This window comes from Tachyglossus aculeatus, chromosome 17 (assembly GCF_015852505.1).
Source record: "Tachyglossus aculeatus isolate mTacAcu1 chromosome 17, mTacAcu1.pri, whole genome shotgun sequence".
NCBI classification, from domain to species: Eukaryota; Metazoa; Chordata; class Mammalia; order Monotremata; family Tachyglossidae; genus Tachyglossus; species Tachyglossus aculeatus.
In genome coordinates this window covers 33,966,320-33,987,748 of record NC_052082.1, presented here as the reverse complement: position 1 = coordinate 33,987,748, position 21,429 = coordinate 33,966,320, and positions in this window count along the sequence as shown.

Below are 21,429 nucleotides of genomic sequence, written 5' to 3'. Positions count from 1 at the left end.
GCATTATTCAAAACATCATCTTTCTTGTAGAATGCAAAATCTCTCCATCTGCTTGAATGACCGAGAGCTGAAAGCTGTCACAAAGAAAGGAAGAGGCTAATTCAAGATCAAAAACAATGCTAGAAGTCTTGTCTAATACTTCCTAATCTTTGCTCTATCCTCTAAACCTCAATTTCCGTCCTTCAACATTGTCACTGTTGTGATATTCTCCTAAACAGAAGCATTTATCACAGTCTGCTAAAACCTTGACATAAAGTTGGATCATGTATCTCCGTCAGTTCTTATCTCAGTAAATGAGCCCACATTGTACAATGTCCTATTCTGTTGCCCGATATAATTTTTCAGAAAATATAAATTTGGAAAAAAGAAAGATGTAAAGAGAAAAGAAGGTAAGTCATTAAGGAGCTTAGCTCAGAGATAAAATGTAAATATATATTATGAGGCATGGTAATAGGGGAGTCGGAGATTCTTGAAATTGTGTGGAAATGTAAAATAAAAGAAGAGTGAAAATAAATAGTTCAAGATCCTGAGATACTTATTAAGCCATCAGTGGGAATCTAGATGATGATGTCACACCTAGCAGAGAAAAGGAGGGAGACTCGTGGAAAGTTGGACGAGATCCAGTTTGTGCTGTAGATTTATGCAGTTAATTTTGTCCCTCGACTGCATTCAGATGAGCATTTCTCCTCGACATACACCAAGAAAATTGCTGCATTATAGCTTTGTTAATGGTAATCAGCATGCTAATGAGCACCAGAAGGTCGTTACAGGAATGAGAGGTTCAAAGATGTATAATCTGGAGGAAAAAAGAAAGTAATTCTTTAGGGAATGCAAGTGCCTTGTTTGTAGGTCATAGATTATTTGTTTTGGTCACTGTGTTGCATAGAGAGTTTAATTTAAGGAGTAAAAAAGACGGAGCTCTTTGAATTGCTAAGGTAACCAGCTTAATGAAATGCAGTAGTATTAAAATGCTTCGAATGTGCTGTAAATATGGTCTTCGATAGACTCTTGATGCTGTCATATAGGGCAGTTTTACTGGAGATTTAACTTCAGGTGGCTTTGTAAAATGTGATATTGATACTTCCATATCAGAAGAGAATCATGCTGCAAAGGTAGAATCATGGGCAAAAAAGCGATCACTCCGTCATTTCTTAACCAATTTAAGGGCTTCTGCCCACTGAATGAACAGGGAAAGATCTCATTGTTTACTCCAGGTTGATAATTTAGGTTTCAAAAGGTTGGCTAATGACTGCCACAAAGTAAAGCCATCTATCAGCAGTATTCAACCCTAGGTCATTTAACAGCTCAATGGGATAACTAGCTCTGAGGACTGATATATAAACAAAAAGATTTAAAGAGTCAGGTTCAGTGATCAAGTTGTGAGCAACAGAGGCTACATCATTCCCTCACTTGTGGTTTGAATCAAGTTTTTTTCATTTTATTTGTCTTTTATTTTTATTGAATGTGCGCCTGTGATCGGGTAATTGACTAACGGTCTCTTTGGCTTTTAAACCCACACATACTGCTTGGTTAATGAACAATTCACTGAGCAGTGTTATCAATCGGTTCCCAGCCCTATTGAAACGTTGAACAGTATCTGAGTGTGGAATGGAATTTGAAGGGTTTCTCCAGTCCTAAAAAATTCAGGTTAAAGAGTGATTAACAGCGAAAATCGGGAAGATATGAATCTTTAAAACAGCAACTCCTCAGCGTCTGTCGGAAATTTCTGGTGGATCAGCAGCCCTTCAGCTGCTCTTCTCAAGGAGAGACAGAAGTGCCTGGGAGACTAATAGAACTGAGTCTCCCATTGCAGAAACTACCTTCCACCCTTCTACTTGGTGTAATGGATAGACCACGGGCCCGGGAGTCAGAAGGTCTTGAGTTCTAATCCTGCTCCTCCACTGGTCTGCTGTGTGACCTTGGGCAATTTGCTTCACTTCTCTCTGCCTCATTTTCCTCATCTGTAGAATGGGGATTGAGACTGAGAGCCCCATGTGGGACAGGGACTATGTCCAACCTGATTACCGTCTATCTACCCCAGTGCTTAGAACATTGCCTGGCACACAGTAAGCACTTAACAAATACCACAATTATTATTATAATTAATATTACCACTTCTCCCTCAAGTTTCCTCTGAGCTAAGGCTGCTTCTCCCATCACCCCACTGCCTCTACTCTGTCCACTGTGATGCCACCCATCTGCAAAGAATAACAATTATTAACATTATATTCATTGAGTCTCTTCTAAGCCAGGGGAAAGATCACCATCATCCACAATGGTATTTGCTGAGAGATTATTGTGGGCAGAGCACTATACTAAGTGCTTGGGGAAGTACAATATAACAGAGTCTGTAGACAAGTTCCCTTTCCCACAAGGATCTTACAAGGAAACAAGATAAACGGATCAGACACAGTCCCTGTCCCATACAGGGCTCCGATGAGAGGGAGAAGTGACTTACAGAAGATGAAGTGACTTGCCCCAGTCTTGCAGTCACCACCATTGACAAGAACTTTAAACAGGTCAAAAACTAAAGGCAACTTAAAGTTATCAGTACAAGAAGCACCAGGTGACACCATATTCTTGTTTGGTGGCAGAGGATTTAGCATTTGCCATCTGCCACTTGGGTAGAGGTTTTAATGAGAGCTCAGGACAACGAGAAAATGACAAACTTTACTCCTGCAGCCAGTGCTTTGTCTCTGGCAGCAGTTCAAATGACTACTGGGGAAACAGTGCAGTGATTACCCTCCTCGACATCCATCCTGTTTTCCAGATAATTTTTTAACTTTTCCCTATAAAAGCTCATCGTGGACTCACCATCCATAAAATTACCCAAACCTTTCTGAAGCCAGTAATACTTTTTCCTGCAGCCTTTCCCCACAGAAATAAATTCCACATCCTTGTCATTCTCTGTGTGAACAAATCGATCTTTATTTATTTATATTAATGTCTATCACCCCTCGAAACTGTGAGCTTGTTGTGGGCAGGAATGTGTCTGTTTTTGTTGTTGTATTGTACTCTCCCAATCTCTTAGTACAATTTCTTTGCACACCATAAGTGCTCAATAAATACAATTGAATGAATGAATGAATCGATCAGTCATATTTATTGAGCACTTACCACGTGCAGATCACTTTATTAAGTTCTTGGGACAATACGATATAACAATATATCAGACATCCCCTGTTCAGAGTGTGTTTACAGTCTTTGCCTAAGAACCTTTTACTTTCACCCTTCAAAAGGTGTTACCTGATATTAGTAGTTTGGGATTTGGTGAACAATTCTGTGTTTGCCCCCTGTCCAACTTTCAGGTCTTGGTAAATTTCAACTTTGCCTCTTCTCAGCCTTCCTCTTTCCCATCTGTCCTAAGCTTTTCAGCCTATCCTCGCCCAGAAGCTACTCCATTCTCTGGCCATTTTAATTGGCCACCTCTCCATCTTTTCCATAAGCTCATTATGGGCAGTGTTCTGCATATAGTAAGCGCTCAATAAATGCCATTGAATGATTTACTTCTTTGCTAGGTTCGTCCTCAGATGTACCAGCTAGAACTACAGGAAGGGCATGCCATGGTTTTTATAACATGCCAAAATGTTTAAATTTCATTTTCTACATCCCTCCTGATGACGCTCAGTAATGTGCCAGTCTTGAAGTCACAGGACCCCAAGGTTTTAATGAAAGGAAGGAATCCGCCCCCAGAGAGAAATTCCTCTCCTGTCACAGCTCAGGCAGCAGAAGATTGAAGCAGTTAAGTCCAGTTCAGAGCATTTGACTGTTCTAAGAGCTTGAGAGACTACAAGAAAATAGCAGACATGTTCCCTGTCTGGGGTAAATATAAGATACCCAAAGATCACAGATCCAAGTGAATAGACAATGAAGAAGGGAGAGAGAGCCGGAGAAAATAGGGTTTAATCAGGGAAGGTTTCATGGAGAAGGGGTGACCTTGATTGTGCTTTGAAGGTGGAGAGAAAGGTGGTTTGGTGTACATGGATGGGAAAGGAGTTCCAGGCTAGAAATGGGGTCGGCAGCGAGATAGACAAGAACAGGACACAGTGAGTAAGCTGGCACCAGAGGAGCAGAATGTGTGGGCTGGGCTGTCGTAGGAAATTAGTAAAATGAGGTAAAATGGGGAGAGCTGATTGAGTGCTTTAAAGACCCAGTCATTATACGTTAACAACAGTTTCTACTGAGCACCTCTGAGTAGAAAGAGCACAGGCTTGGGAGACAGAGATTGTGGGTTCTAATCCCAGCTCCGCCACTTGTCAGCTGTGTGACCTTGGGCAAGTCAGTTAACTTCTCTGAGCCTGTTACCTCATCTGTAAAATGGGGATTAAGACTGTGAGCCCCACGAGGGACAATCTGATTACCTTGTATCTACCCCAGCGCTTAGAACAGTGCTTGGCACATAGTAAGTGCTTAAATACCATTATTATTATTATTATTATGATTAAGTGTTTAGGAGATGGCAACAGTAGCAAAAAAGGGGATCTCTGCCCTCATGAACCCTATATTCCATTACAATAACTGAGCTGCCTGGGCTGGATGCTAAAGTTTCAGCCAATGTAGACCTAAAACAGCAGTGATCACTTAGTTGACAGTTGAAGTTATCACAAAGTAAACACTGGAAGGATAGAATTAAAAGGGAATAAAGAGAAAACAGTGTCAATTAAATGATCTCTCCAATCCAGTACCCAATACCTGGTTCTTCTCCAAATCAATCAGTGGTATTTATTGTTTACTGTGTGCAGAGCACTGTTCTAAGTGCTTGGGAGAGTACAACTGAGTTGGTAGACACACATTTAGTACTTAGTATCTTTCTATAAAGCTGCCAAAGACTGAATTGTACTCTCCCAGGCGCTTAGTACAATGCTCCGCACACAGTAAGCACTCAGTAAATATGATTCAATGAATGAGTACACTCTAAATCCAAGCAATAAGCTTCAGGAGATTCACGCAAATATTTAAACCACTCAATATACTAATTTATGGGTTGGGCTCTCGTGTTATGGCCTAAAAAATTCAAAGCTGATGCTGCTAATAGCTTGACTGTATTTTCTGAATACTTCCCGTCTTTACACAAAAAAGAGATGGAGGGAAAAGGAGAAATACCGCAAACAGCACCATTTTTGGACTTCTTCCTATCTCTGACCACGTTGGGTGTGCTGAAGGAAAAGTTTAAATTCTGTTTCATAGGATTTCCATACAAATAGTATGTATCCGTGGTGTTGGAGTAGTTGGGAGAAAGCAGGAAAGGGAGATAGGAAAAATGGTTTTCTGCTTATCTCTTTTTTGGCATTTTCTCCACCAGAGAATGATTTGAAAAGAAAATTCCCAATAAATGACTTTAAATTCAGTTTAAAAAAATTGCAGAAAGCTACAAGGCTTCCACTCAAGCTTCCTGCCTCTGGGGCCCAAGGACTGAAACTGTTTCAGAGTTGGGTGAGGAGTAAAGGGGCAACAGTCTTGCAAGATCTGAAAGTCAATTCAAATCAACTTTGAGGTCATGGGCAGCAAATCTTAAAGTGTGTTGAAATAAAGATCACCCTCAGTACCTTATCCTGTAAAAGTACAAGTCGTTCATTATTCTTTAATCAGATATATCTGAATGTATGGCTATTTATCTATCTACATAATGTAGATAGACAGAAGTAGAAATAGAGAGAAATAGAGATAAATATATAGAAACAGAGCAATATAGATCCATATATATATACATATATATATATATATATATATACATAACTATATAATAGATACATAGTTACACAATTACATAGATATGTGAATACAGATAGGTGGAGAGATATAGGTTTGTTATGGGTAGGGAATGTGTCTGCTAATTCTGTTGTATTGTACTTTCCCAAGCACTTAGTACAGTGCTCTGCACATACTAAGTGCTCAATAAATACCATTAATTGATTGATAGAGGTAAATAAAGAGATGAATAGACAGATAGATAAGTGTCTGAAAAAGCAAGAAGCAGTGAGGTTTAATGGATAGAACATGAGATTGGCAGTCAGAAGGACCTGGGTTCTAATCCCAGCTCTGCTTCTTGTCTGCTGCATGACCTTGAGCATGTCACAACTTCTCTATGCCTTAGTTGTTTCATCTGTAAAATGGGGAATAAGATTATGAGCCCCCTGTGGGACATGGACTTGTTTCCAAACTGATCAGTTTGTATCTATCCCAGTGCTTAATACAGTGCCTGGCATGTAGTAAGTCCTTAAACACCATTTAATAAAAATAACAAAAGAGCCAATTTTTCATGGATGCCAGACAACAGAAAAAAAAAATTACCTCAATATGAGAGTGGGAAAGCATTATGTTCCAGTTTACCAGAAATCTGAGGTACTGAGTATATCCAGCAGCACTTTTTCCGTTTTTTTATTCCACTTTTGTGGTGAAGCTAAGTATAATGCCCTTAGGTTTTTTTCACTATATATGTAGATGTGGAGAAGAAATGCGCTGCAGTCATTTGGGCTCAGAGGTGACTTCAATTAAAACAGTTAAAGAAAATGTGTTGATTGTGTGTGTGTAGCATTTCTATACAGGAAGCATCATCTCGTCTCAGCTATTTTAACATAATGAAATTCAACAAATATTGTTTTAGTCACAAGGAAATTCTATAGAAGGAAGCATATTGAATGAAAGATGGCTCGTGGTGTAATTTTAATTCTGAAAAATCTTGCTAAGAGGGCTTATTTAAATAGGTTCTCCCTGAGATGAATATTTAGAAAAAAATTCCTACAGGATGATTTATAGCAAAATTATATGAACGGAATGAAGGACAGAAGGATTTTATTAGAAAACGGTCTCATTTCCACAAAATATAAATTACACCTTTTAGAAAATATATTGAATTTTATTAATATTCTGTAGACAGCCTGAAGTGTTAATCTCCACCCATACCTATAAGATTTTCATCAGGGTGTACAAGGTGTATTTACCCTTTAACCAAATAATTTTTGAGCAATTCAATACTCCTTTGGTTCTATTTTACATATCTTACAAAACGTTTTCACTTCAGTCGCAAAATATTGACATATACTATGTGTGCTTGGTTGTTTTTGCTACAGTAAATCGAATAGCCATGCCAAGATCTACACATACCCTTTAATCTTTGCATCTTGGGAAATTGTTTTTACCACAAATGACATAATAATTGCTATTTTCAATGTAGTGTAGAATAAGCCATGTGGTTGAAATCACTTGCCATACTGGACGATAAAATATTATAATTCCACATGGAGGAGACTAATCTGAATATTGAGAATTCATGGTTTTGATGTGAGAAATATGCTTTCATGACTATGAAACTGTCTAGTAAAACCTCATCTTAATCAAATAGAATTCACTGCGTGCCCACTGTTTTGCACTGTACTAAATGCTTGGGAGAGTGCAATAAAATGAATAGATTTGATCCCTGCTTTCAAGTTGTTTTCAGTCTAGTGAAAGAGAGGGAGAGAGAGGAGCAACAAAATTAATTACAGCTAGGAGGAAGTATTGGAGTTCAACGATATGGACATTACGGCTGCTGTAGCAGAGCCCACACCAAACATGGTGAAAAACTCAGGTTTATATAATAAATAAACGTTTATCCGGGTCGATCACGTAGCTTTTCCACGATAAACAGGCCCTGCCTCACACCAACCTGAACAAGTGATGGGGCCGCCTTCTCCCTCCTGGCAGACTGATGCCGAACAGCTCTGCATTCCACCTTTAATCAATCAATCAATGATATTTTTGAGCACTTACTGTGTGCAGAGCACTGCACTCAGTGCTCGGGAGAGTACAAGCTAACAATACAACAAGACACATTCCCTGCCCACAGCGATCTTACAGTCTAGAGGGAGCTTAGTCTATGACCACTTTCTTTTGCCACCCTGCTGTGAAGCTTTTTCCTAAATGTGTCAATCAATAAATCAATAAATCAATCACTGCTTAAAACAGTGCTCTGCACATAGTAAGTGCTCAATAAATACCACTGATTGTATTTATTGAACACTTACTATGTACAGAGCACTGTTCTAAGCACTAAGGAGAGTAAAATACAAGAGAAATTAACAGACATTTCCCTTCCCATAATGAGCTTATATTCTAGAGGGGGAGACATTAATATGAATAAATAATTTATAATAAATTATTTAAAGATAGGAGTAGTAATTGCAGTAGTAGTAGTACTTTTTTAAGCACTTTGCTGTGTGCAGAGTACTTTACTAAACCCTGGGAAAGAATAAGCAGGTGGGAATTAGACTCGGTGTCCTTTTTCCTATATGTTTTTCCCCAAACCCATTGCAATAAGGACCTATAAAAGAATAAATCAGAGGAACGTATTGGCCTTTATTGGGTGCTTAATGTATGCAGAGCACTGTACTAAGCACTTGGGAGAGTACAGTATAACAATATAACACGCACATTCCCTGCCCACAATGAGCTTTCAGTCTAGAGGGTGAGACAGACATTAATATAAGTAAATAGCCTTAGATTATTAAACTGTGAGCCTCTTGTTGGACAGGGACTGTGCCCAAGTTGATTGTCTTGCATCTACCCCAGCGCTTAGTACAGCACTCAGCACATAGTAAGCATTTAACAAGTACCACAAAAAGTTAGGTTGGGGGTGATTATTCTTTTTGGTTTAAAGTTCAAGTCAATCAATCAGTGGTATTTATTGAGTGCTTGCTATGTGCAGAGCACTGTACTAAGAACTTGGGAGAGTAAATTACAAGAGATTAAGCCGACACACTCCCTGCCCGCAATAAGCTTACAGTATAGAGACTGATCAATCAGTCAATCATTTGTCATTATTGAGTGCTTTATTAATTTTAGATCACTGTATTAAGTGCTTGGGAGAGTACAAATCAACAGAATTAGCAGACAAGTTCCCTGCCCACAGTGAGCTTACAGTCTAGAGGGGGAGACTGGAGCCCTGCCAATCAAGGTGAGGGTCTATAGGTCAATTTTCCCAAGACTCGAGATATGCTGATGATTAATTCCCAGGGGGCAGGGCAACTAGGGACCCCTCAATGGGAAGGGAACCCTGAATTCAATCATATGTTTACTATGGGCCTGAATGTTTGCTGCAAGAGCTGTGTGCTTCATGACTGAGGTGAATGCAACCTTAAGGTATGCCCAGAACTATATGATGAGACCCCAATTCCCTCGAGTGATGGAAAACCCAGGAGGTCAGAATCATAAGCCTTGTTTCCCCTCTATGACCCTCACCCTTTAGACTAAACAATCACTGCTTTAGTTGCTAGAGTCAGGTGCAGGTATTTAGGTGCTTTGAAGTTCTGGAGTGGCAGTTGGGAGAATATAAAGTGGGGAGATTAGAGATTACTTGGAAAAGGCATCCTGGAAGCCAGAAAGCCTTTGAAAAAGGGGCGGAGGGAGGAAGAGGGAGTTCCAGACAGGAGGAGAGGTGTGAGCCAAAGGTCAGCAGTGGGAGAGAAGAGACAAGGCATAGGTCTTGGAGTAGTACTTACAAAATAAAACAGTGAGTAGTTAGCTCCGCAGAAACAAAGTGTGCAGAGGGGAATGGGCAACTATTGGAGGATTTTGAGGAATGACATTGACATTTAAAGAAGTGGACTGCCTGAAGCTTGAAATATGTGGGGGAGAGATTGGAGGCAGGGAGATTGGGGAAGAGGCTGATGCAGTGGTCAAGCTGGGGTATGGTAAATGGGGTGAGCATTTGGATGTAGACTACGAAGCGGATTGTGGTAAACTCAGCAGCTGTTGGCAAAAATGTCAGTCTTCCTAGAGATTTACAAATTTCGATTTACAAATTCCAATCATATATATTGAGAGCTTGTGTGCAGAGCACTGTACTAAGCGCTTGAGTATAACAATAAAAAGGCACATTTCCTGCCCACAATGACCTTACAGTCTAGAGGACTGAGTAGGTGGAAATGTGACTATGTGTAATGCATGGGTGCAGCAGACTTATGGGAATTTAGAGTGATGGCATCCCTAAAGCCAGGGAGGCTGAGGGCGAGTACATTCATCTAACTAGTAGACCTCTCTCACTGAATGGAACACTATTTCTTCATTTTCCAGCGATGCATTCTTTGCACCATTTTCATGGAAGAAACAGAACCCTACTCCAGTGCTATGATGATAATAATAATGGTATCTGTTAAAAACTTAGTATGTGCCAAGCACTGTACTAAGCGCTGGGGTGGATACAAACAAATCGGCTGGACCCAATCTCTGTCCCATGTGGGGCTCACAGTCTCAACCCACATTTTACAGATGTGGTATTTTAGGCACAGAGAAGTGAAGGTCACACAGCGGACATGTGGCAGATCTGGGATTCGAACCCATGACCTCCCAAATCCCAGGCCCCTGCTCTATCCACTGCGACACGCTGTGCACTGGTCCATAAAGCCATCTACTAAGGTGCAGGCACGGGCCACTGATCACTACTATTTTGATGACCTAATTCCCTGCTCACCTCACAAGGCAGAGAGGTACAGTTCAGAAAGGGAAATCAAGACCTGCGATGCTCCTGTAAGAAATTAACCTCTGAATCCTGGAACAATTACTAGCCATGGAATGTAAAAAGCAAAGTGTGTAATTAAGAGAAAATACAGTGGAAGGAACAGTCTACAGAGACATCCTAAGGGAAGTAGGTATCATGGGATATGGCTAAATTGGAAATCTGGAGTCCTCCTTCATCAAACACTCATTGACATCACTAGGACTTTTCCAATAAGCCATTAGCAGCAGGGGAGCTGAGTTCAGCAGTGATTTAAGATGGCCCCTGTAACAGAGAGGAGGAGAGAATAGCTGTTGCTTTTGCCGTTTCTTCCCCCGGGCAGATATGCTTTTCTAGAATGGATGGAGTCAATGACGGTCCTTCTGTACACTTTCCGCCACTTTTTTGCTGTGTGACCTTGGGCAAGTCAGTTCACTTCTCTGGGCATCAGTTCCCTCATCTGTAAAATAAGAAGTAGTAATACTGTGGGCCCCATGTTGGGATAGGTACTATGTCCAATCTGATTAACCTGTATCTGCCCCAGCGCTTGAACGGTGCATAGTAAGAGCTTAACAAACACCATTACTATTATTCTTCCTTCCCCTCTGCTTTCAAGCATGCTCATGTCTCCCTTGACCTAAAAAGCCCTCCCTTGACCCCACAGGTCTCTCCAGTTATCACCCATCTCCCTCCTACCATTACTCTTCAGAATTCTTCAGAGTTTTTTTTGACACCTGCTGTCTCCACTTCCTCTCTTCTAATTCTCTCCTTGATTCCCTCCAATCTGGCTTGGAGCCCTTCACTCCACAGAAACAACCCTCTCCCAGGTAAACAGTGACCTTCTTCTAGCCAAATCTGATGGCCTCTTCTACTCTATCCTAATCCTTCTAGACCCCTCAGCTGTCTTCTACACTATCATCCATCCCCTTCTCCTTGACACTAGATCCAACCTTGGTTTCACTGAACTCTCTTGGTTCTCTTTCTGACTGCTCCTTCTCCATCTCTTTTGCTGGTTCTCTGACAGTGGGGGCATCCTGTGAGAGTGGAGGCTCCTAAAGGCTCAGTTCTGGGTCCCTTTCTATTATCCATCTACACCCACTTGGAGAACTCATCTGCTCTCGTGGCTTCAACTACTATCTCTATTGTAGATGATTCCCAAACCTACATCTCCAGCCCTGACCTTTCTCCTTCTCTTAAATCTCGCATTTCCTCCTGCCTTCAGAACATCTGTAACCTAGATGTCCGGCCAACACCACAAACTTAACATGTCCAAAACAGAACTCCTCATCCCCTTCTAGACTGTGAGCCCACTGTTGGGTAGGGACTGTCTCTATATGTTGCCAACTTGTACTTCCCAAGTGCTTAGTACAGTGCTCTGCACACAGTAAGCGCTCAATAAATATGATTGATTGATTTTCCCACCCAAACCCTGACTTCCTCCTGTCCTTCACATCACTGTAGACAATAGCACTATCCTCCCTATCTTACAAACTTTTAAACTTGGCATTGTACTCAACTCATTTATTTCATTCTACCTACATATTCGATCTGTCACCAGATCCAAAAGATCTATCTTCACATCACTGCTAAAATCTGCCCTCTCCTTTCCGTGCAAACTGCTACTTTGCTGATCCAAGCATTTATCCTGTGCTGCCTTGATTACTGCATCAGCTTCCTTGCTGACCTCCCTGCCTCTGTTCTGGCCGCCTCCTGTCCATATTTCACTCTGTTGCAGTCCATTTCTCCCCAATCCTCAACAACCTTCAGTGGTTGCCCATCTACCTCCACATCAAACAATCGTGTTACCACTGGCTTTAAAGCACTCAATCAATTCACCCCCTCTTACCTCACCCCACTGATTGCCTACTACTGCTCAGCCCATATACTTTACTCCTCTAGCACCAGGGTGCTCACTGTGCCCTGATCTCATCTATCTTGCCACCAACCCCTTTCCCACATCCTTCCCCTAGCCCAGAACTTCCTCCCCCTCCACACACCAGACCACTGCTCTCCCCACCTTCAAAGCATATTAAGGACACATCTCTTCCAAGAGGCCTTCCTTTATTAAGCCCCCTTTTCTTTGTCTCCCTCTCCCTATTGAGTCATCTATGCACTTGGATCTGTGATCTTTAGGCATTGGATGTTCACCCACTCTCAAGCCCACAGCACTTATTTACATACCTATAAATTATATATTATGAGTTATTTATTTATAACAAATTTGCTGCTTGCAGGGAATGTGTCTGCCACCTCTTGTATTTTTCTCTTTTAAGGGCTTAGTACAGTACTCTGTGCATAGTAGGTGATCAATAAATACCACTGTTTTATTAATAATAATAATAATAATAATAACAATGGCATTTGTTAAGCGCTTACTGTGTGCAAAGCACTGGGGGGATACAAGGTGATGAGGTTGTCCCATGTGGGGCTCACAGTCTTCATCGCCATTTTACAGATGAGGGAGCTGAGGCACAGAGAAGTTAAGTGACTTGCCCAGTCACACAGCTGACAAGCGGTGCAGCAGGGATTTGAACCCATGACCTTTGACTCCCAAGCCTGTGCTTTTTCCATTGAGCCACGCTGCTCCAAGCAGCATTGCCTAGTGGATAGAGCACAGGCCTGGGAAGTCAGAGAAGCTGAGTTCTAATCCCAGCTCTGCCACTTTCCAGTTGAGCAACCTTGGAAAAAAATCACTTAACTTCTCAGTTTCCTCATCTTTAAAATGGGGTTCAATGCCTGTGTCCTCCTTGCTTCGACTGTGAACCCCGTGTGGGACAGGGATTGTGTCAGACTTGATTAACTTATATCTAACCCAGTACTTAGTACATGATTGGTACCTAATAAGAGCTTAAACAAATACCACTATTATTATTGTTATTATTACTAACAGGCTAATATCTTGAGACCTGAAAAATAATACTGTGTGGTTCAGATGACACTAAAGAAAATGAGTTTAAGCCACCTACAGAGGAGTTGTTAAAAATAGGGGATAAATTAGGTTTCAAAATGTAAACATATGTTCAACTATTTCTTCTAAATTTGATGATTCTCTTAGTAATCCCAGGAGACTCGCCCCACTCCTCAGCAAAAACTTAATAGCAGAGTGCCACAGTGAGGCCTTGCCTTGGAAGGGTTATTTACTTTACAAAATTCACTAATGGACAATTTCTGCCTACTGTGAAATGCAAAGAACCGTATAACATCAGTCACGATAAATAGGCGAAGCACAATTAGTTTTTGGAACCAGGCGTGTTTTCAGTTTTCCTAATTTTCCTCAACTACACATTGTCATCAGTACAAACTGTTCAAGACCTTTGCTTCCAATTTACCATTTCCGCTTTTCCTCCCCCAACTTCACTGTGAGGAAAATATCTATTATTGAAATGAGAATTACTCAAATGTTCTTTTTAATATCTTGTCCAAGAAACCTCATTAGCGAAAACGGTGTGATTTTTCTTCACCTAGGTAGCAAGAAGACCTCACTTGAGCACTTTAAATAGCTGCAATGGTACTTTTCATTTATTGAGCACCTGAGGATTTATAATATAATGGTGTGGGCAGATGAACACATTTTAAAATACTATTCTAAAGTACTGGAGATGAGGAGAAGAGCAAAGATATAGCAGGTAGAAATACCAACTCTGATTGTGGGTTGGGAATGTGTCTATCAACTCTGTTGTATTTTACTCTCCCAAGTGTACACAGTAAGTCAGAACATTGTTAAAATCTGCCCTTTTTTCATCGAAACTGCAACCAGGTTAATCCATGCAGTTATCCCACCCTGCCTTGATTACTGTATCAGCCACCTTTCTGACCTCCCTGATTCCCCACTCTTTCCTCTCCAGGCAATACTTTATATTAATAACAATAATTGTGGTATTTGTTAAGCACTTACTATGTGAAAGGCACTTACTAAGCACTGGGGCAGATACAAGGCAATTGGGTTGGATGCAGTCCCAGGCTTGCATGGGACTCAGAGTCTTAATCCCCATTTTAGAGATGAGAGAACTGAGGCATAGAGAAGTGAAGTGACTTGTCCAAGGTCACAGAGCAGACAAGTAGTGGAGCCGGAATTAGAACCCGGGTACTTCTGACTCCCAGCCCGGGCTCTATACACGAAGCCAAGCTCCTTCTTTACTTCCTTACTTTACTCTGCTGCCCAGATCACTTTTCTACAAAAATGTTCAGTCCATGTTTCCCATACCTCAAGAAACTCTAGTGGTTGCCCATCAAACTCCACATCCAACAGAAACTCCTTACCATTGGCTTTAAAGCACTCACCTTGCCCCTTTCTACCTCATCTCACCACTCTCCTACTACAACTCACCCTGCCCACTCAAATCTTCTAATGCCAACCTACTCACTGTACCTCAATCTCATCTATCTCGCCATTGACCACTCACCCACATCCTGCCTCTGTCCTGGACCACCCTCCCTATTCGTATCTGACAGGCATTTACTCTCCCCACCTTCAAGCCTTTTTAAAGGCACATTTCCTGCAAGAGGTCTTCCCTAATTAAACCCTCATTTCCTTTCCTCCCACTCCCTCCTGCATCTCCCTGACTTGCTCCCATTACTCACCTCTCCCCAGCCCCACTGCACTTATGTACATATCCGTAATTTATTTATTCATATTACTGTCTGTCTCCCCTTCTAGACTGTAAACTCAGTGTGAGCAGGGATTGTGTGTTTTATATGGTTGTGCTGTACTCTCCCAAGTGCTTAATACAGTGTTCTGCACACAGTAAGCCCAGCAGGAATCTTGGAAAAACAAAATAATAACTGGCAATAGGGGTGGGGACAAAGACAGCAGGAACTATCAAAGCAACTGCCTGATACTTTACATCACTTTGGTTGTAAAATAAGTTCTGCACATAGAGAGAGTATAATGGAGGTAACAGGGTAAATGAGGGTGCAGTATCTGCCTTCAAGGAGTTTACATTCTACAATACCTGTCCTCAAGGAGTTTACAGTCTAATGAGAGAGACAGGTTATTTAGAAAAAGAGGAAAAATGGAGTTACAGCTAGTTATGATGAGTGAAAGGAAGGGTGGATACGTGAATTATTGGTGCAGTGCTTAAATCCATAGACATGCATGGCTGTGAGGGCCTATGTAGGTGCATCTATGATGGAGGAAGATTTTATTTACTTTTTTCTGCTAATGAGGAGAATGTGGAACAGAGACTCTAGATATTCAATTGAGCCAGAAAAGGGAAATGATTAGAGGTAAGCCTTCTAAGTTCCCAGTCTGTTATTCAGCGGCACTTATGAAACCTTCGGTGTATTGTAGAGCAGTGATTACGTGTCCCATCACCGAAATACAATACCTCTCCAATTCTTTACAGAAAACTGAAATGAACCAGCCTTGATGGCCCCTTCAAATCTGTTAAAGTGATGGGTGCTTACCAAAGGCCTCTGGTCTTCTCTAACCATCCCTTTTCCTGGCAGCCAGGTTGCATTAGGTTAGATTAAAGAGATCAGGACTGAATCTGCCTCAGAGGTCTGGTTTGGATATCAATCTTGATTCCATAATCTCTTGGTGCAGACCAAGTCGGAAAAAGGCTCCTTAAAGCCCTCTAAGGGGGGGCGGGAGCGGTCTCTATTTCATTCATTCATTTAATTGTATTTATTTAGTGCTTACTGAAAGAGAGCACTGTAAGTAAGCACTTGGGAAAGTACAATAGGCAGCCAGAGAGCCCCCAGACCAGCTCACGTTGATCTGGTCTGTGGCATGCAAACTGTTTTCCCTGAGCTGGAACCAACACACACCTACACACTTCCTAGCAGACTGAGTTTTCAAGCCAGCACACTCGGAGGGCAGTTGAGGCCACTCACTGCAATGGGGCTCAGTTTGCTGTTGGACCTCCCTTTTGGGTTTGTGAAGAGAAGGCAGCTGGGAAGCTGTCGCAATTTTACTTTTTCTCATATGTGCTTCTGGGTTGCCTGGAAGTGCAAAGGATTGACTTCCTTTTTTGCTTGCTGGGCTATGATGGAAGCCTACATTTCTTTCCCTGATTAAGTCCTCATTCCCCCTCCCCACCAATTTGTCACCTATGTAGTTGGCTGTTTACCCCTTAGGCACTTTGATACTCCATGCACTCATGTACATATCTTTGCACTCTTCCATCTCCCCCATCTGTAATTTATTTTATGTCTCTTTGCCTCTCTAGACTGTGGGCAGGGATCTTGTCTACCAACTCTCTGTTTTATTGTACTTTTCCACGCATTTAGTACAGTGCTCTGCATATAGTAAGTGCTCAGTAAATACCAGTGTTGGATTTACAATACCAAAATAAACAGTGACATTTCCTACTTACAACGAGCTTACAGGCTAGAGGGGGGGAGACATCAATACAAATAAATAAAATTACAGATATGTCCTTAAGCGCTGTGGGGCTGGAAGGGGGAAGAGCAAGGGGAGCAAGTCATGGTGATTCAGAAGGGAATGGGAGAGGAGGAAAAGTGGGGCCTAGTCTGGGAAGGCGTCTTGGGAGGAGATGTGTCTTCAATAAGGCTTTGAAGGTGGGAGATTAATCGTCTGTTGGATTTGAGGAGGGAGACCATTCCAGACCAGAGGCAGGATGTGGGCTAGGGAACAGCAGCAAGGCAGGTAAGATAGAGTCATAGTGAGAAGGTTAGCACTAGAGGAGCAAAGTGTTTGGGCTGGGTTGTAGAAGGAGAGAAGTGAGGTGAGGAAGGGTGGGGCAAGGTGGTGGACTGCTTTAAAGCCAGTGGCGAGGAGTTTTTTGTTTGATGTGGAGGTGGATGGGCAACCACTAGAGTTTTTTGAGGAAGGGGGTGACATGTACAGAATGTTTTTGTAGAAAAATGACCCAGGCAGCAGAGTGAAGTATAGACTGGAATGGGGAGAGACGGGGGCTGGAAGGTCAGCAAGGGGGCTGATGCAGTAATCCAGGAGGGATAGGATGTGTGATTGTACTAATGTGGTAGCAGTTTGTTTGGAGAGGAAAGGATGGATTTTAGCAATGTTGTGAAGGTGGGACTGACAGGATTTGGTGACGGATTGAACATGTAGGTTGAATGACAGAGAGGAGTCAGGGATAATGCCAAGATGATGGGTTTGTGAGACAGGAAGGATGGTGGTGTCATCTACAGTGATGGGAAAGTTACAGGGAGGACAGGGTTTGGGAAGGAAGATAAGGAGCTCTGTCTGTGCAAATCACTTTCGTGAGAGATGCAGGCATAACAGACTCTACTAGCAACTAAATTTTGCATGTGTGTCCAACTTCAAGAGTAGCTTCGACAATTTAATGCACCCCTCCACATGGGCCAATCCAAGACAGAAGGAGACAAAAGACCCATGTCCCACATCAATCCCATCTGATTTATCTTTACAATTTCTTTCATTCATTCATCAATTAATCGATCAATCAGTGGTATTTGTTGAGCACTTTGTGCGGTTCACTATACTTGGCACTTGGGAAAGTACATCACTGAGACACAAAATCCTTGCCCTCAAGGAGCTTCGATCTAATGTGAGACCAGACATAGAAGCAATGTGGCCTAATGGAAAGAGCATGAGCCTGGGAGCCAGAGGTTCTGGGTTCGAATCCCAGGTCTGATGTGGACAAGTTACTTAAGTTCTGTATGCTTCAGATTCATCATCTGTAAAATGAGGATTCAATACCATTTCTCCCTCCTTAGAATATGAGCCCTGTGAGGGACGGGGTGGTGTCAGATTTGATTAACTTGTAGTAACTTCAGAGGCAGCATGGCCTAGTGGATGGAGAACAGGCCCAGGTGTCAGAAGGTCCTGGGTTCTAATCCCAGTTCCGCCACTTGTCTGTTGTGTGTCCTTGGGTAAATCACTTTGTGTGTTACCTCATCTTTAAAATGGAGAGTAAGACTGTGAGCCCCATGTGGAATATGGACTGTGTCTCTAATCTGATTAGCTTTTATCTACCCCAGTGCTTAGTCCAGAGCCTGGAACATAGTGTTTAACAAATATCACTGAAATAAAAAACCAAAAACCTCCAGGAAAGTGCTTGAAACATAGTAAGTACTTGGGGGAAAAAAATACTCCAGTGTTTAGTACAGTACTTGGGCAAATACTAACTGCTAAAGAAATACTACTGGAAAAAAAACTCTTTCCAGTATTAAGTACAGTGCTTGGCATATAGTACTTGCTTAACAAATACCATTGGAAAAAAAATACCCTTCCAATGCTTAGTACAGTGCTTGGCACAGAGTAAGTGGTTAACAAATAATGCTTTATGATTATTTTTATTATTGCTGCTACTATTTTATTAAAACAAACTACAAATAGGGGAAAGAGCTAAGCATAAGGATATGTACATAAGTGCTATGAGGCTGGGTGTGGGGTAAGTACCTAAATGCTTAGGGTGTGGGATTAAGTGCACAGATGAAACAGTAGGGAAGGAAAATCGGGTGGCCTTTTTTCAGTATTACTCAGCTTACCATATAGCACTTGTATGCATACACATGAATGCATGCAACCTTCCTGCACCATACACACATTCACTTGGTGTTAGGAGACTAAGCCACATTGTACCTGGTTAGACGGAATGGAAGAAAAAAGAGACACTGCTTCTCTTCTCTGGGCCTCAGTTACTTCATCTGTATAATGGGGATTAAGACTGAGTCCCATGTACCACAGGGACTGTTTCCTACTCAATTAGCTTGTATCTACTCCAGTGCTTAGTACGGTGTCTGGCTCATTGTAAGCACAAAATACAATAAATTTTTTTAAAGTCCCCTTGGCATTTCCTGTGCACACCTGGACCTCAGTTTGCAATTTTGTGGTGCTGCACTGTTGAATGTAATGGATTGGTGATGTTAAACTGCTCAAGAAGTCAATTAAACTAGAGAGATCCACACCCGACTGTAAGCTTTCTAGCGGCAGGGTTTGTGTCTAACAACCCTATTGTACGCTCCCAAGTGCTTAGCACAGAGTAAGCTCCCTATAGGAACCACTGATTGATGGGCCCAAATCTCACAACTTTATGGAAAATAAAAAACACTACAACCGACTCGCTGGGTAGCAAAAAAGACTCATTTTTTTTTCATCAAGTCTTTAAAGTTTTCTAGAGTTTGTTTGGACTTTTTTTTTTCTTTCAGATACACATTCATTTATTTGCTCAAACGATTTGCTAGTTTTAATGTCTACCGAAGCAAAAGCAAGCAAAAATCTTATACTCGGTATATCTTTTCCCACTCCCTTCTCTAACTCATTCCATACTTTGTTTTATGTGATGGTTGCTTAAGATAATAAGTTTTGAATGTTGAAAATGGTGCATTTAGAACTGCTGAAAATCAAAGGTGTTGTGATTATGAGGAAATCTTTCTGTTTAAATTCAAGGATTTGCAATCTGTGAAGTCATTTCTTCTGGGTTAGAACTGTGTTCTGGCTCCCATTGATTTATCCCTCTGTGAGCCCTCCCAGGAACGTATCATTTTCTTCTTCTGCCCCATCTTCTATATTTCATTTCACACGTCTATTGAGGCTATGAAAGATAAAGCTATCTGGTTTCCCTAGTAGTAAAGTTCTATATAGAACCAGTTCACCTGTCTGTCACTCCTCATTAAATTCTTACCCTCTTCATTCACATCCTGATCTTTGCAAATGAACATTTGCTTAATAAATGTTCCCAAGACTAACAGTGCAGAGTGAAAATCCCACACAGCAGTAAATTATTAACTCAGTCACAGAGGGAGTGCCATATATGACTTTTCAGAATGAGTTATTATGTGGATCATCATGTAATTATGAATTTTTCAAGCCATGATAGAGGAAAATTGAATATTTAATATTTTATGGACATATTCTACACCGAGGATATCTTTCAAAATTTTATGATAATTTTTAGAGTGAGTGAAGAAAGAACAAAAGTTACAAAATAATTGCAAAGTTGAATATTTAATCACCATGGACACTGTTGGTTATTTCTCAAATTACATAATGTATTCAAGTCCGTGAACTTTTAATCATGATGTATTCAAATGGAGAAAATGCATTAAAATTAATCGACAACTGTGTTTTGATTGTTTAAGAAATGAGAGTGTGAGTTTTAACATAGTTCATATGGCATTCTTAGATGTGTAAATATTAATGCAAGAGGTATTTTATCAAACTGTCCAGTGGTTTAGCCAATCTGCTATTGAACCTATTAAGTTTTTGTTAATAGGTATTTTGAAACATTAAAAATGGTCAACTAAGCCTGGAAATATAATTGCCCTTAAAACAAGAGATGAACATTTTAGTGATTTAATGAAACATTAATGATCATTGCCTTAATTTTAAAAATAAACATGAATGTAAAACACTTATTACAAGTTAAATTGCCAAAATATAAGCAAAGTTACTTCATTCCACTTCTCTGTGTAAAACCAGAAAGTAGTAGCCTGAGCCTTAAAACATTTTTTAACAGATGTTTAATGTGACCTATCTCAGCTATTTCCTCAAATAGCCCAGATTTTTAGCCTGAAATATCACAGAGTCTATTGAATCAAAAGTTAAGAGCAATTTGATAACTGTAAAAAAAAAAAAAGTCTTTTTCTGAAATTTCTCTATGTTCTTGGGTAGATTAATGAACAAATGTGTTTCCCCAAAGCATTTAAGCATTAAAAACAAACCCATATGGCTTGTTTTTAACGCCTAAATGCTTAGGGGAAACACAGGGTTTAACAGTGAAAATGTGCAATGCACTATTGCAAAATCCCCTGCCCCACACTCTGAAAACCATTTGAAAGTGAACAAAAATCAGATTAGAAGATGGCTGTCTGCTGAATATATGCAATAGTTTTCATCTTAGCAGCTCTGTAGTGTGGTGGAAGAGGTCTCTTTGTGGTCAAGCACTTAGTACAGTGCTCTGCACACAGTAAGCGCTCTATAAATATGATTGAATGAATGAATGGTAGCCGTCAAGCCCTTTTTATACCAGATGGTCTGGTTTTCAGCTTATCTGTCCCTTGTCTAG